The sequence below is a fragment of the Xyrauchen texanus genome, chromosome 44 (genome assembly GCF_025860055.1).
Source record: "Xyrauchen texanus isolate HMW12.3.18 chromosome 44, RBS_HiC_50CHRs, whole genome shotgun sequence".
Lineage (NCBI taxonomy): Eukaryota > Metazoa > Chordata > Actinopteri > Cypriniformes > Catostomidae > Xyrauchen > Xyrauchen texanus.
Window position 1 is genome coordinate 30,148,721 of NC_068319.1, and position 18,040 is coordinate 30,166,760.

The following is an 18,040-nucleotide window of genomic DNA, read 5'->3' on the forward strand; positions in this document are numbered from 1 at the left end:
TTCACAATGCAAAATAATCCTGCTGCACTGGGAAAATGTGATGTGAAAATGTTAGTCCAACAAACTGGAGATATACACCACAAACTTTCAGAGAAAAAGGCTAGGCCAGCAACCAAACTAAAAAGAGGGAAAATAGCAAAGGCCCTAACGCATGGACCCAGTCAGTATTTTTACAGCGCACTACAATCAACACCAAACGAGCAGCTCCTGGCTGGGAACATGACGGAATCTCTCAATAAAAAAGTGTTGAAAGTTATAGGCTCAGAAATGAGGAAAAAGGAGTCCATTCACTCCAATGTCATGATGGAAATATACTTAATGCAGACATTGTTCAAGGAATGTGACACAAAATACTTCAAGGTACCAGGCTACGTACAGCTTTTCAGTATGAATCTGTTCATTGTTCATTCAGTACACCGAGCTTGGCATCAGCATTCTTGTGCATCATTTGCGAAGTAAGTCTCCCGTGTCCCTCTATCTTGATGCCACTGGAGGAGTTGTGTCAAAAATACCGGAACAGCCGAAGCTTGTTCTGTACTATGCACTCGTTCTTCCAGGGAACGCTAGAGATGCTCCACCTCTTCCCATCTGTGACATGCTCTCCAACAATCACTCAATACCACCAATCACATTTTGGCTCATGCAATTTACATTGCATTTGTCACAATACACACAAATAAATGTTCACCAGGTCGAGACTGATTACAGCTGGGCTTTAATACAAAGTGTAATGCTTGCTTTCAACAAAGAGCACATCTGCTCTTACCTCGACAGAGCATACAAGTTCTGCATTGGGAAAACATCATGGGATGAAATGAAGTCATATACTGTCTTGCACCTTTGCTCTGCACACATTTTGAAAGCTGTCAGACAGGCAATCTCTAGGCAAACAGATGACAAAGGACTGAGAGACTTTGCCACCTATGCTTTCCCAAGACTCCAAAATGCCAACAACATGACTGAATCAAGAATTGTGTTCCGTGCATTTCGTGGCCTGCTCACAACCCCACAAAAGACAAACCTTGTCAAAGAAAGTCTGTGTGTTTTGGAGAGTGTCATTTCAAGATCCAAAGAGGATACACCGGAAGAAACTTCCCAATCTGAAGACTGGGAAATGTGTGAAAGTGAAGAGAGAAGACATGCAATGACCATCATTGGCAGATCACCATTCACTGCTTTCTTCCAGCAGATCATGAAAGAGGTGAAGGAAGAAGAGGAAGGTGATGAGACATGTTTGGCCAAAGAGGACAACCCATACTTTTGTCCGGGCATCCTCACTGTCCTCTTTGATACCTACCTTGCCATTTTTCCTCTTTGGAGTGGCTTGCTGTTGGGAGACCTGACTACCAGTAGGTATGAATCTTGTGAACAGGATTTGGTGACAACATTGACACTACCAAAAACAAGAGATACCAATTGTCACATAGAAAGGTGGTTTGGAATTGTCAAACATTCCATAATGCATAAACAACAAAATGTCAAACCAGGAATCTTCATAAGAAAAATGCATCAGTCTCTGCAAACAAGATATACAGAGCACATCATTCTACATAACCTTCCTCAAAATCTGTTGCTCCAGCCTGAGCCACCTCTGAACCTTGATCAGTGTAAAGAAACTTGGATGAAGAAGAAGAAAGAACGTTTCCCAAACACCAAATCCAAATTCTTTTCTGTTCCTCAGAGAATGCCTGTTCCACAAAAAAAGAAAAGAAGGATCCACAAAGATAAGTCAAAAAGTCACAAAGAGTCAAGTCCTGAGCCAATCCAGCTTTATGCAGAGGCACTCCCTGTAGAGGAAGAGGTAATTAAGTTAGTACAAGAAATGAAACTATTTATTGCATATATTCAGCTAACTTATTATTGACTATATGAAGTGTGTAACATTCACAGATTGACATGTTATGGACAAAACCGCACAATGAACTGGTTGTAGCCATTGTGAAGTCTGAAGATCAGAATCTGGAGTTCCTGTTACATCACAAGGAGTTCCTAACACTGAAGCCGCATGACTGGTTATTTGGAGAGGTACACATATCATAACAAAAATATCTAGTAAATACAAAATTTTACTATATATACATTTATAAACTATAAAAAATGTTGTACCTAAGAAAAAGTAAATGCCAGATACTACATGTTTTTTCTCAATGTACGTACTAATTGAAATAAATTGAATAATTGCAATGATTTATCTTTTTTTTCCCCAGACGATCGAGTGCTATTTAAGAGCTGTACTTAATGCAAAGGGTGCAAATATCTACCAGTTAAGCCATTACACCACAAGTGTCATTTTAAATGGCACAGAAGACCAGGTCATACGACAAGGTTTGAAAAAAGTGAGTGCAACTACTTATGATTCTGCATTTTTATATGTACATGTATTTTACAGTACACAAATACGTTTATTTACATTTCTGATATATAGGTCAACTTTGAGCAATATGATGGGGTCATCTCTGTTGTAAATATCAGACACATGCACTGGAGGTTTGTGGTAAGTAAAAATATATTATAAGTAAAAAATACAATTATTGTGTTGTATGACTATTACAGATAAACATTGATACACCCATACATAAATGTTTGACCTTTTCACAGACATTTAATTGAATGACTAATTATTATTCTTTTTTTTATATTTAGTATCTACATGCTACAAATAACACCATTTTCATACTTGACCCTCAACGCGGTAGTGATGAAATGAAACTTGCCACACAAGCATGCAAAAAATTTGTGTATGTTATGTTGTATAAAAAATCTGTAACCTTTTTCGATCTACAACACTAATATTGGAATATTACCATATGGATGTTGCTGAAGACCACCACAACCCCACACACTGTATTTTTCCTACAACAGGGAATATTTCAGGAAGAGAGGAAACCAGCATGGAAGAAAAGACTGGGTGGACACTATGTGGAAGCCTGGGACAATACACCATTCGTTCCAGGAGGATGCTTTCAGCTGTGGTGTCTTTGTGATGCAGGTAAATGGAGGGAAAACTACTTTACATAAACACTGTTCTCACATTTTCCCATATGAGACTAGTAATGTTCTCCGCTCTCCTTCTAGATGGCCAAGCAGGTGGTGGAACACTTTCCAAAAATTCCTGAGAGCATCAACATAATACCCAGCAAAGAGGAGATGTGCCACATCAGGAAAAATGTTGCCAAAACAATTTTGCAGGCATCAGGTATTGGCAAACTATTTAAAAGAACAGTTTATTTCCAAAAATTCCTGAGAGCATCAACATAATACCCAGCAAAGAGGAGATGTGCCACATCAGGAAAAATGTTGCCAAAACAATTTTGCAGGCATCAGGTATTGGCAAACTATTTAAAAGAACAGTTTATTTCCAGAGACAGAGTGATGGAGTATAATTATCTACATTATCATAATTGCAGTGTCGAGAGATGAGTATTGCTCTGTATGTGGACAAAAAGACACTAAGGACCAAACAGAGGAGCTCTGCACCTGGGTATTCTTTATGTCATTATTGCCTATTTGTTGAAAGTGAAAAGAAATTGAAGAGAAAATGAGTTTTCACAAATACATTTCATAATTACAACAGTTTCTGAATAAATCTAACAATGTCCTATTTTTCTTCCAGGTTCAATGTGAATTATGCCAGAGGTGGTTTCATGTCCAGTGCCTCGAAATTAATCTGCCACCAAAAGAGGAACCATGGATTTGTGGTTTGTGTTTGTAAGCTATTCAGTTAGAGGAGCTCATGCTAAAAGTGTGTTTAAATTGTAAAAAATATGTATGTATTTGATGAAGCAGAAAAAATACATACGTATATATACACTCACCTAAAGGATTATTAGGAACACCGTACTAATACTGTGTTTGACCCCCTTTCGCCTTCAGAACTGCCTTAATTCTACGTTTCTTTGATTGAACAAGGTGCTGAAAGCATTCTTTAGAAATGTTGGCCCATATTGATAGGATAGCATCTTGCAGTTGATGGAGATTTGTGGGATGCACATCCAGGGCACGAAGCTCCCGTTCCACCACATCACAAAGATGCTCTATTGGGTTGAGATCTGGTGACTGTGGGGGCCATTTTAGTACAGTGAACTCATTGTCATGTTCAAGAAACCAATTTGAAATGATTCGAGCTTTGTGACATGGTGCATTATCCTGCTGGAAGTAGCCATCAGAGGATGGGTACATGGTGGCCATAAAGGGATGGACATGGTCAGAAACAATGCTCAGGTAGGCCGTGGCATTTAAACGATGCCCAATTGGCACTAAGGGGCCTAAATGCCAAGAAAACATCCCCCACACCATTACACCACCACCACCAGCCTGCACAGTGGTAACAAGGCATGATGGATCCATGTTCTCATTCTGTTTACACCAAATTCTGACTCTACCATCTGAACGTCTCAACAGAAATCGAGACTCATCAGACCAGGCAACATTTTTCCAGTCTTCAACTGTCCAATTTTGGTGAGCTCTTGCAAATTGTAGCCTCTTTTTCCTATTTGTAGTGGAGATGAGTGGTACCCGGTGAGGTCTTCTGCTGTTGTAGCCCATCCGCCTCAAGGTTGTGCGTGTTGTGGCTTCACAAATGCTTTGCTGCATACCTTGGTTGTAACGAGTGGTTATTTCAGGCAAAGTTGCTCTTCTATCAGCTTGAATCAGTCGACCCATTCTACTCTGACCTCTAGCATCAACAAGGCATTTTCGCCCACAGGACTGCCGCATACTGGATGTTTTGCCCTTTTCACACCATTCTTTGTAAACCCTAGAAATGGTTGTGCGTGAAAATCCCAGTAACTGAGCAGATTGTGAAATACTCAGACCGGCCCGTGTGGCACCAACAATCATGCCACGCTCAAAATTGCTTAAATCACCTTTCTTTCCCATTCTGACATTCAGTTTGGAGTTCAGGAGATTGTCTTGACCAGGACCACACCCCTAAATGCATTGAAGCAACTGCCATGTGATTGGTTGATTAGATCATTGCATTAATGAGAAATTGAACAGGTGTTCCTAATAATCCTTTAGGTGAGTGTATTTTCTTGCTTATGTTTTATCAATTTTGCTTATGCTTTATCATTTAATCATTTAATATCATTTAACCAAATCTAATCAATCATATTGTAAGAAACATTAGTATTAGGTTGATGTGTTTCTCATTAGTATCATTTAGATGTGTTTACCATTATTATCATTTGAAATGTATTCTTGCTGCTTTTCTTTTATTAATTTGTATGCCTCAAATGTAGCTGACTGATTTAGAAGTCTGTAAGTGTCCATAGACAGACCACAAATGCTTGAATGTCTCAGAATAAAGTGACAAATGAATGTTCTATTAGCTAAACATCTTGCAGAAGGGACATGTTGTGCAGTTCTGTATTGTGTATTGTATTAATATGAACATAAAATAAACAACTTTCTGACTGACACTTTTAGGGTACCAGACAATGTGTGTATGCCTCACCCCACTTGTCCAGGCAAATTATCTCCGCCCCATAATTCCCTTTATAAAACAGACAATATAATTTTCCTTCAATGACTTAATAACAACAAAATATCTCAACATTGCTGATTCCAGATTCATTTCTGGAAGCCGGGCTAAATTAGCAAGCACTGTTACTGCATTCAGATATCAGATACAGACATTAAAGAATACATGAAAAGAACATTTCAGTACTTACACTGGTAACTTCTATAACAAAGTAAAATCTCACAAGCCTAGAGAAGTCATTCAACTCATGTGATATTTAGAAAGAAAAATATTGATGAACACCTTGATAAGTCACTTATTACATTTACATTGAAGCAGCAGTTTATTCCAAAATCCACACCCTCCACACCCAAAATAAACATCATGTTTGCTGTCATGTTTTCTGAGTACTTGTCAATAATCTGATGGATTCAGTACCACGGACAGTAATATTTCTGCAGGACTGTAAACATTATAGTATATTTGCAATATTCTAGTATGTTTTTATATATAAAAATACTTATATGAGTTTCCAGGCCTTTGTGTGAGCCAGGAGAGAGCATATGAGGTTACTAAAAGTGTTGATACTGCAGAGAACACAAAGAATGGTATATAACCTTGAAAAACAGGTGTATTCTCTTCAAAAACAAAAAGTGTTTCTGTTAATCAATAGTACACTGATGAGAGTCCTTGGTGTGCTGGCATGTATCTTTTCAAAGATACTTTTAATCAGTTATTATATGAATGATGTCTTGTTTTAATAAGCTAAATGTATTATAATTTGGCAACTGGTGTTTTCTTTCAAATAATAATGTGTTTGAACAAACAAGGCTGCCCATTGAGGGAATGTGCTGAAAATGCAGGAAAAAGATAAAAAGTATTTGATGGAGACATGGCTGTTTACACAGATGTTTCTAGGAGTTGATGTACTCTGTCCATGAACTGTAACATGAGGTCAAGTTATGAGAGGCTACCAAAGATGCATGTTTCTTTTTCTTTTTAATAGATAGACGAGGATCTCCCACCAATATTTCATTAACAAAGGACGTAGAACATATTGGTGGGAAAGAGACAAGGCAGTGACCTCATGGGTCAGAGATAGTGGGTAACAAGATAACAAAAAGGTATGTAAACTGAGAACTTAGGATAATGAGTCAGAACGGACAGCTGGCCGGTCTCATGTTTGTTGGTGTTCAATAAAATACAACTTTGGCATCTGGAACTCAAGACTCCGAGAGTTTTCTTACAACTTAGAGAGATTCATTGTGATATTCCATGACAACATCAATCAATGTACATGAATTGTGTTATTGTTAAAGTTTCATGTTAAACACAGATGTCATACAACAGGAAAACATAAAATAGAGTTTAGCCATTTTTTTATTCAACACCTGGAGAACACTGTTACACAGTCTTTATCACAGATAAAAACAGAAAAACAGAGGTGAATAAAACAGCAAGACATGGGCTGTAGTATGTTCTGTAGGGTCCAGACAAGATGATCCAACTTGCTTTGTAGCAGTCGTCTCAATGCTTTTCAAAACCTTTTTAAATAAATCATATGTCATTATTAAAACCACCACACTTACACAGTTCTTTTTCATTTTTTTTCTCAAATAAATAAATAAATAAATATAAACGGTTGTACAATGAAGCAATTAACTATGTTCAGGAGATTAAACATGATTTTCCTTTCTACAGTCTGGATTGTTACCAAATTACAGTTCATGTACAGATTCATTCATTATTATTTCATAAACACCTTTTTCAACACCATCATTATAATGCAGGTTTTGTTGCTAAAGGACATTCTATAGCATCAGAACACATAATGTGAGAGATATTTGCCAGTAGGCTACAGTTGGCTAAAATGTAGTTGTCTGTTTGCACACGATGAAAAACAATATTAACTTTTTAGACGGTCCCTATCTTGGTTACGACACACATTGAATATTCATCTCTAAAGTACATGCTTAAAAATATACTTGCCCATTTTGATCGATTGTAAAAAATGTTGTAGTTCACAACCTTTGTTGTCAATATCATGTAGCTGCTTCGAATCTGAAAAAAAATTGCTTTATTGACTATTTCATTGAAAAAGTTCTTGGGCGGAATGGGCGGGACTGAGTTCATGAGTTGGTTGAGGTCTTTTGCAGACGAATCCCATCAAAAAATGCAAACAATGTGTCCCCACATACATCTACAAAGTTGCGGATGCAATCTTTGTTAAGAACCTTTAACCCTTTCCAGCCGGAGCGTTCAAATTTGGGAACAATTATTCCCATGATCTTCACCGTCCAATCACCAATTTTATTTCTGAAATCTTATCAGATACTCATGACAATATAAACTAAAGGCACGTGTGATTGGTTAAGGGGTTGCTGGGCAAGAATAATAAATGTATCTTCATCACCGTCAGCAAAGCCAAAGCAATGAACGGAACTTGAAAGTGGCCGTATGCACTAAAAACGCTCTGCCAGGATTGACTGTGAGGTGCAAAAGTTTCACCGAACCTCCAGCAGCGAGACAGCAGTCCTTGCGAAGCCGCATTCAGACATTCTGGTTTCTCCGTATCGCCGCAATTACTCAGTCATTTCCTGTAACACTCTTCCTCTTCCAATTATTTCCCAGATATGCCGCTTCATTTCCGTTTTTAAACGAATACGATGGCACTATTAAAGGGATGGAACGATATTAGAGTTATCATTCTTCATTTTATTTTAATGGAACAGGATGGTAATATTTTAGTACCATCACAACATCTTGAGTCAGCATCTTTATTCTGACAAAAACTGGATAAATCATAAAAAGGAAATATAAGTGAGTGGGTATTAGTGTTTCATACTATATATGCAACTATATTATGTGAATGAAAACTCCCCCAACTTTGGCTACCTCTCTGCGTCAGTGTTTAGTTAGAAAATAAGCCAGTAACAAAACAAAAAAAAAAAGGCAGAAGCAAAATCCTTATTTAGTATTATTCCACAAATGACTGGCCAATGCACTAAATAACTAACCCACATTTCTTCTGTGAATAACTTCAGTAAACACACCATAAAAACAACAAGCAGGAGTTTCATAAATGCATGAATGCACTTGAGTAATTGTACTCCTTTACTAAACATATTATTTGGGTGAATTTGGCCTTTACTTAAGTATTATTTAAACTGAATTTGCCTCTTTTTACTCAGTTACCTTTCCAAGGAAAACAAAACAAGACATGTTGTACTTTTTTATTGATATACACTCACCTAAAGGATTATAAGGAACACCATACTAATACTGTTTTTGACCCCCTTGCGCCTTCAGAACTGCCTTAATTCTACGTGGCATTGATTCAACAAGGTGCTGAAAGCATTCTTTAGAAATGTTGGCCCATATTGATAGGATAGCATCTTGCAGTTGATGGAGATTTGTGGGATGCACATCCAGGGCATGAAGCTCCCGTTCCACCACATCCCAAAGATGCTCTATTGGGTTGAGATCTGGTGACTGTGGGGGCCATTTTAGTACAGTGAACTAACTCATTGTCATGTTCAAGAAACCAATTTCAAATTGTAGCATGGCCACATAAGGGGAAGTTATAAATAAGGTTTATGACAAAAAAAAACTAATTATGTTTAGTCATTATTGCCTATTAGTGGTATTGCTTTCCCCTGTATTCTGTTATTGCCTCAGCTGTGGTGTAACCTGAAGAGGGCAGCACTCAGACGTTTTTACACCATATTGTAGAATTAAAACACTTTATACACAAATGTCAAAAAAATTACTTGAATCAATGACCAGTACTAATAAAGCCCCATTCTTACAGATCATTAACTAAAAAAAGTTGGTTTAGGGTTTAGTTACCCTTTAACTCTGTGTTACTCAGCTTTTTTCTAAATTAATCTGAAAGAAATATTGAATGAAACACTATGATGTTTTGGCCAAACCATTTGAATTATTACAGTGGGGGGAATTTTTTTTTTTTAATTATTATTATTTGAAAGAGATTGTGAATAAAACTACTGTATATTGTAATGGCCAAACTAATTAAAAGAAAATAGTTGACATCGTTTCTGCTTCTGGGTTTTTAAAGGGCACCTATTATGGAATTTTGAAAATTACCTTTCATGTAGTGTGTGACATAGATTTAAGTGAACAAAAACATCCTGCAAAGTTTTATATATGAAAGTTCACTGTAAAAAAAAGTTATTGTCTCACAAAAGTAGGAGTCGACTCTGAGTCAATGTAATGAATCGATTTTCCAACGAGTCATTTTCCTTTTCGTTGTGACGTCAAGACGAAAAATTATCAAATTGGCCGCGGCCACTCATTGTGAGCGCAGACACCAGGGAAAACTTGAAAACATCATGTCGACAACAAGCCGCTGTGTTCTGAAGTGCATATCAAAAGCGACCTTTTTTTCACTGCCCAGGGACGAGCATGTGAAGAATCAGTGGCTAGAGTTTATATTTACAACTATACCACACAAGTATATCCCGAACCTTGTGCTGTGTTCGCCACATTCTAATGACAATTGCTTTACGAACATGAATGCTTTCAAGTGTGGATTCGCGAGCCGGTTGATACTGAAGGAAGGTTCAGTACCACGTTTATTTGGATCAGCTTCCTCCTCCGAATCACAACCTGTAAGTATTATTAATAACTGTTGCTTTTATGTGTTTTTTAGCATGCTTAATAAGTATTTGTGTGTGTTGTGTAAGTTACGCTCAGCGCAGCTTCTAGGTCTCCAATGTCAATTTGTTTGAAATATGTGAAATGTTTGTCGATGTTATTGGAGTTGTCATAAAGAATAGAGCAATAACTTGTAGTAATGCAGTGCTTTACCAATATGTTTATGCGTTGGGCTAACGCAAACAATAACTGATTGGGTGTTTACCACCGAAATTTGGGCTATGATCGCTAACATAAATCAACTCAAATTCCTTCTCTGATTTTGATTTTTTTTACTACAAAGCGGTGATGGGCGTTCCGTTTCCGACAATCTCTGCACAGAGTATACCAATCACAACTGACTGGGTCATCTGACCAATCACCGCAGATTAGCGTCACGCAAAGGAGGGGTTTGGAAAAATGAGTCGTTGAACGAATCATTTGGGAGTCGGTGAGCAAATCAAGTAAACATAAATGCATATTATAAGACAACAAAAGTGTTTTTTGTCATTGCATGCATGTAAAACTGTTGTTGGGGACTCCCAAAACAATATTAGGAACATTTTAAATGCCATAATAGGTGCCCTTTAAAATTGCTCATTATTAAAATTGCTTTTATTTTATAAACTTGTTAGTTTTATGAAAACACTAAAAATAATAAACACTGGCTCTCAAATTTAACTTAATGGATATATACAGGGATGACAAAAAACTAAATTAATCAAAAATGTGCTTTATTACTACATTTGTTTACAAGTAACTTTATTCAAGTTAAAAAAATAATAATAAAATCAATAGGATTTCTTTTTTTGGTCACTGGCGGCCACCCCGTTTGGAGGCAGTGCCCCAGCATGGCCCCCCCACTGAAAATGCTCTAGACACGCCCCTGCTCCTCTGTACCTGCACCGCTCAGCACGACCCGTCATCCAGCGCGAAACACACGCAGAGTGAGAACCCGTTATGTAGCGTTGTGAATCAACTAAGTTGCTCCAAAGCTGTGTCTCACACTTCTTTCCTTTTACCTAGAGTTGTTCCGATTCTGAAACCATATCGGTGAGTACTGGAGTCAGTATCCTGAATCACCATGGTACACCTATAATAAGTGTTTATTTTTGGACTATTTTAGTCCAGCGGGTCACCGCCGCTGTGGAGTAGCACAGGACCTGGGTGACTGGTCCATAGTCATAAACGGAGAGAAGTAGCGCCGGTTAAAATGTTCTTCCGCAAGACGCGTGCAGTTCTGTTTATTAACTGCTAGAGCATGAAACAAAAACAGCAGCGCGACAAATAAACTGCGTACCTGTGTAGTGCGTACGTGTGTCTCTGTTGTTAAAGTTTATCGTTCATTTGATACTCATTTTAACAATCGGGAGTCATGTAAACATGACATCACGTGCGTCTTTTCTGGTCAGTCATCATGGAAACATGAAGCCCTGGCGTTTGGACCAGAGTAAAACAAACATATCACTACCACCAGTATGTGTGAAAACACTCACTGTGGCTTTTTAAATGAATTGTTAATCATTCCTAGATTTATATCTGTTATTTTTCAGAGGTGGCTGACTATCAAACTAGACAATAAAATAAATTTTAATGTTTTTCTTTTGCTGTATTTATTCATTCCTCACACACAGATGATTTAACCTGAACCAGGCTTAACTCCTGAACTCCTAGCATTACTCTCTCTCTCTCTCTCTCTCTCTCTCTCTCTCTCTCTCTCTCTCTCTCTGAGCGCATGCGCGTGAGTGACGAGCGAGTGGAAGCGTGGCTGTGAGAGCGTTTGTTAAGCTTATTTGCTTTCAAATAATCTTTAACCTTAAACTTTTTTTGTTTTTTCATAATTATCTTTTCTTTTTTCCCCTTGCTGGACAGTCTTACTAACAGTCAAGAAAGTTTGTTTGGTTTCGCTTGCACGGTTTTCAGACGCCGGTATGGCGTCTGTTCCCGTGCAAGGAACGCCAAATTTGTCACTTCGTAATGGGTGCAAATGTGTACCAGAGCCCGGAGTGACAGTAGAGGAACTGCTTATAGTTATAGGAGAACAGGTCGGATTTGAAAATATAATTTCGGCCTCACGCATGAACAAAGCTGTCGTCGTGTTTTTAAAATCAGACTCCCTGGTACACCAGTTGACTGTGAGCGGAATATGGGTGAAGGAAATGTTTGTTACGGTAACCCGGCTATCTGCTCCAGCAACGAAAATCATCATTTCTAATGTACGCTGTTTATTTCCGATGACACCATCACAAAAGAGCTGCTGAGGTTCGGAAAAATCGCAAGCCCAGTTAGAAAGATCCCTCTGGGATGTAAAAATAGCGCACTCAAACATGTTCTTTCCTTTAGACGTCAAGTCTTTATGTTTCTGACTCAAAGGAGCGAACATTAGAAGTCTCGTTCCGTGTTAATCACGGGGAAAATTCATATATGGTTTACGCCAGCACTGAGAGCTTGAAGTGTTTTGAATGTGGAGACCTGGGCCATAAACGCTTCGTGTGTCCACATAAAGATGACCAGCGTGCGTCCACATCGCATAAGGATGTGACTATTACTGACCAACAAACTAAAGAAAGTGATGAACAGAGACTTGATGGGCAGGATAAAGTGACCACAGAGGAGGGCAAGGTGCAAGAGGTGAGTGAGTTAAATGTAAATACTGATGGTGTGGAGCAAGCTGGATGCAGTTATGTATATGACAAACCTGAGAATGATGCAGACAATGTTGATAAGAATGAGACACAGAGTGGTGTGGATTATGTGTGTGAAGGTAATGATGTGGCACAGGCTGAAGGCTTAAGAGGAAAACATGGATGATGAGACAGATAGTCTATCCCAGTTTACTGATGACGGTTTTAGAGATGATGATCAAGTGTCAGATGGTGCAAAAGGAACTGATAAAGACCTATATACTGTTGATGAAATTAATACTTTTCTTGATAAAACCAAAGGAAAAGCAGGTGTTGAAATAGGTAATTATTTCCCTGACATTGATAAATTAATTTCCTCTGTGGTATGGGCTAGAAAAGTGAGTAGCTATGATGAGCTCTCACAACAAAAACGGTTTCGTCTCAAAAAACACATCACAGTCCTTAGACAAGGCAAAAAGACAGTGAAAGCGAGGGGAAAAACTAAATATTCTTAATGGCTTACAACTTTACTTTTTCTCTCTGTTTTTTAATCCTTTTTCCATTTCTCATGGAGATCTTGCGGGTGGGATCAATTAATATAAATGGAATGAGGGATGGAAGAAAATTTGGTTTATTATCAGAAATTATAAGTTTGAAAGATCTTGGTGTTGTTTTCTTACAAGAAACACATAGCAGTCAAAATAATGAGATTGATTGGGGCTTATGGTGGGAAGGAAAGAGCATTCTTAGTCATGGGACTAATTTAAGTGCGGGAGTAGCTGTACTTTTCTCCTCTGCTCTTAAAACAAAGATTTTATTCAAAAATGAAGTGGTACCTGGGAGATTATTGTCTGTAAGGGCTGAAATTGAAAATTTTAATTTTTTATTTGTGAATATCTATGCCCCTAATTTAGGGGCAGACAGAATACAACTTTTGACCAAACTGGAGCACTTTTTAAAACAGCAGCAGGATGGTGATTTTATTGTATTAGGAGGGATTGGAACTGCACTATTGATTTTACACAAGATAGGAATGGAGAAGAACCTCATGCACAGTCTGCAATTTGCTTAGCTAATATAATTAAAAATCTTAATTTCTCAGATGTGTGGAGAGAGCATAACTCAACAGTTCAGCAGTATACATGGATGAAATTTAACAATGGCAGCATTTCTGGAGCACGTTTAGACAGGTTTTACATATCACATAATTTAAGAAATAAGATTGTCAATACATCTATAACCCCAACAGCAATTTCTGATCATAAACTTATCACTATTGATTGTACTTTGAAAGAAAACATACAAGTTTTTACTGGCATTTTAATGTTAAACTTTTAGAAGACAAACAGTTTTGTGAGAATTTTAAAATTTTTTGGGAAACCTGGAAAAGTGAAAAGTGTTTTTATGAAAATATTATTCAATGGTGGGAAATTGGTAAAGTACATATAAGAAGCTATTGTCAACAATATACATCTCATTCCTCTTTGGTTTTGAAAAAGACTTTGGAGTGTCTGGAAAAAGAGATCACGGACATTGAAATGAACATGAATGATGTTGTTGATGGTAATCTACATGATCTGTGGACTGAAAAAAAGAATCAGCTGAGCTCCTTTTTAAATGAAAAAGTTAAAGGAGCTCTTATAAGAAGTCGTTTTTTAAAAATAAGAGACATGCACGGACCTTCTTCTTATTTCTTTAACTTGGAGCGGAAAGCTGGACAAGAAAAACAGATGCTCATATTAAAAGACAACAATGGACAAAATACTTCAGACCCAGTAAAGATGCGCAAACTTGCGGTGGATTTTTATTCTAGGTTATATGCTGCCGATACCCCAGATGAACTCTGTAGAGAACAACTGTTACAAGATCTTCCTGTGTTAACAGCAGAAGACAAACAATCTTTAGAGACTGAACTCACTTTTGAAGAGGTTACAGCTGCTGTTATGGGACTCTCCTCAGGACGTACACCAGGACTGGATGGATTACCTGGTGAATTTTATAAATCTTTTTGGAATATTATTGGACATGAGTTTTTGAGGTTCTCCAAAAATGTATTAAGGAAGAAATTCTTCCTTTGAGTTGTCAGTGGGCTGTTCTAACGCTACTCCCAAAAAAGGTGACTTAACTCTCTTGAAGAACTGGAGACCTGTAGCAATTTTGGACTTCGATTATAAAATCTTTTCTAAATGTCTGGCCAATAGGGTAAATGGTTTAATACATACAATTATACACACTGATCAGTCATATTGTATAAAAAATAGATCCATAATAGATAATCTACATTTGGTAAGAGACATTTATGATTTTACTTCTTTTAATAATACCAATATAGGTTTTCTGTCATTAGATCAAGAAAAAGCGTTTGACAGAGTTGATCATAATTTTCTTTTTGATACCTTAAAGGCTTTTGGATTTGGGGACAATTTTATTTCAAAAATAAGATTGTTGTACACCGGAGCTACATGCATGATTAAATTAGCTGGTGGCTTAAGTACTCCTGTAAAGGTCAGTAGAGGTATTAGGCAAGGTTGTCCTATTTCAGGACAACTTTACAGCATAGTTATTGAGCCTCTGCTGTGTAGGTTAAGAAGAGAGTTAACAGGTTTACAGATCAATACTTTGGATTTTAAGTGTTTTATCAAGCTCTCGGCATATGCAGACGATGTCACAGTTTTAATTCGAAACCAATGTGATGTTAATTGTTTAGAAAATGCTTTGGAGTGTTATGGGAAAGCGTCTTCAGCCAAAGTCAATTGGCAAAAAAGTGACGCTTTGTGGTGTGGTCAAGTTTTTAATAGTCCGTCACTACCTGGTGGGCTGCAGTGGGGGAGAACAGGTTTTAAATATCTAGGGGTTTTTATAGGGACCGATGATTATAAGAAAAATAATTGGGAGGGTCTAGTGAAAAAAGTGTGTGCTCGGTTGTCTCACTGGAAATGGTTGCTACCCCAGCTGTCCTACAGGGGGAGAATCCTGGTATGTAATAACATGGTTGCATCATCCCTATGGCACAAAATGATGATTCTAGAGCCTCCAGATGACCTAGTAAAGAAAATTCAACAGCACCTGGTGGACTTTTGCTGGTCTTGTCAGCACTGGTTGAAGGCACCAGTGCTCTATCTACCGATACAGGAAGGAGGACAGGGACTAGTCGACATTGGATCCAGAGTCAAAGCTTTCAGACTCCAGGCAGCTCAGAGACTCTTGTATGGGGAAGATGTTAGCTGGGCTGGGATAGCCTGTGCCCTCCTGAAAAGAGCGGGCAACATGGAATTTGACCGGCATTTGTTCCTTATGGATACTACAAAACTAGACCTGTCTGGACTGACATCATTTTATAGATCAATGTTAAAATCATGGACTCTTTTCAGTTTCTCTCGGGAGCAAAATGAAATGAAGGGATTATGGCTGAAAGAGGAACCACTGTTTTTTAATTCTGCACTGGTTTTAGATCTTTTTAATTCAGATTCACTCAGAAAAGCATTGTGGACTGCAAATTTTACCAAAATTGGTCATTTTATTTCTGAAGAAGGATGGATTTCTGCCGACAATTTAGCTTCAAAACTAAACATAAGATCAGTCCGGGTGGTAGAGAGACTGCTGACTCATTTTTACGAGTTTTTACCACCGGAATATAGACTGTCCCTAGAGACATCTTTTAGAGAGGAAGAAACTTCTGTCTTCCCAGATCTAATTTTCTCTCCTGATTGGCAAGAAACAGAGAATGGTCTGCTTTCTTTTAAAACACCCCAGCTGGGATTTTTTAGAAAAGCTGGAAAGAAAGCCATCTATATTCTGTGTGTAAAGGTGTCACATCTTTCTCAGCTTCGGAGTGTGAGAGAATCAAAATGGCAAGAGATCTTTGGACCAAGTGATTCCCCTAAAGGCTGCTGGAGGACCTTGTACAAACCTCCTATTGAGAAAAGAACTGGTGACCTGCAATGGAGGATTGTGCATGGTATAATAGCCACAAACAGACACAGAGCACACTTTGATCCTCAGGTCGGGGAGGGTTGTCCTTTTTGTGGAATACAAGAAACTGTTTTTCACCTTTTTCTTAATTGTGCGAGACTACAACCTTTATTTTATAAAGTAGAAGAGTGGTGCCAAACCCTAGGGAAGTTTTTACACCGGCAAGGTTTATTTATGGACCAAAGTACAGCAGAAGTAAAATGGAGAGTCATGTTTTATTAAATTATTTATTTGGGCAAGCAAAGATGGCTATATGGTTATCCAGAAAAAATAAAATGAATGAAAACGGTTCAACTGATGTAATGTTAATACTAAAGGGATTAATAAAGTCCCGCATTAATATAGAGTTTAGCTACTATAAATTGATAAGCAACTTGCAAATGTTCAAACATAAATGGGGAGTAAACCAGTGTGTATGTGATATTGTCCTTGATGATTGTTTGCAATTTTATATCTGAGAAATACTACTTGTAAAAACTACACTCATATTTATGTGATTATTTTTTAATTTTTTTCATATGTTTTTCTTAATCTTTTTGTAATAAAGAGACCTTAAAAGTCAAGTCTCTCTCTCTCTCTCTCTCTCTCTCTCTCTCTCTCTCTGTGTGTGTGCGTGGGTGTGGCCTGCCAGTGAGCAATGGACATACCACAGTTCTTTAAAAGAAAATAGACAGATTCAGGTGAGAGACTAGGGACAGTCCATAATGACCTCTGTCTTGTTTTTTTTGTTTTTTTTTGTTCTTCTGAAAAGTGTTAAGCTAAAGTAACAGATAATGCAAACCAGCTATCTGTTGTTGTATCAAATTACTTATCTAGGCAATGGTCCCCTGCTTTTATTTTGTTTATTTATTTCAAACCCACAATGGAGAATGCAGCTTCTCTTGTGAAAGGAATTTGTGATTTAAAAAAGTTTCTAAGCCCAATAATAATAATAACAAATATAGCTGCAAGCAGCGATGGCGGGCCCAAGCCGGTGGCACCGCCACCCCCGTGCCTTTAGGGTCGCTGCTGGCACGATACCCCCGTGCCTTTAGGGTCGCTGTGCACGATGGGCAATAACGTAACCTCGCTTTGACCGTCGAGAAGACGTGTGCTGTAGAGCTCGCATCAGCGTGGGCTCTGCAAAAGTGCGCATGGAGGGCACATATCAACCACAAAGTATGCGTGAGCACCCTTCTGATACCTAAAATGAAAAATGAGACACCCTACGGTCTCATGGAGTTAATGGACACACGAAATATGTACACAAGACTGAAAATTCATATGAAGTGTGCCATTTGGGACAGGGCCTATGACCGTGAACCACAATAGTCACATCTATGAGGTA

At 38.0% G+C, this 18,040-nt stretch overlaps 1 protein-coding gene across 1 annotated transcript in view; it reads left to right on the forward strand.

Moving 5' to 3' along the window:
- The first annotated feature begins 12,461 nt into the window (after positions 1 to 12,461).
- The window catches only part of st8sia4 (ST8 alpha-N-acetyl-neuraminide alpha-2,8-sialyltransferase 4), an 89,846-nt gene continuing 84,267 nt past the window's right edge, over positions 12,462 to 18,040 (forward strand). Inside the window, exon 1 of the mRNA XM_052117147.1 lies at positions 12,462 to 12,748. The gene's annotated coding sequence lies outside the window, so the exon portion shown is untranslated. The remainder of the gene's footprint in view (positions 12,749 to 18,040) is intronic.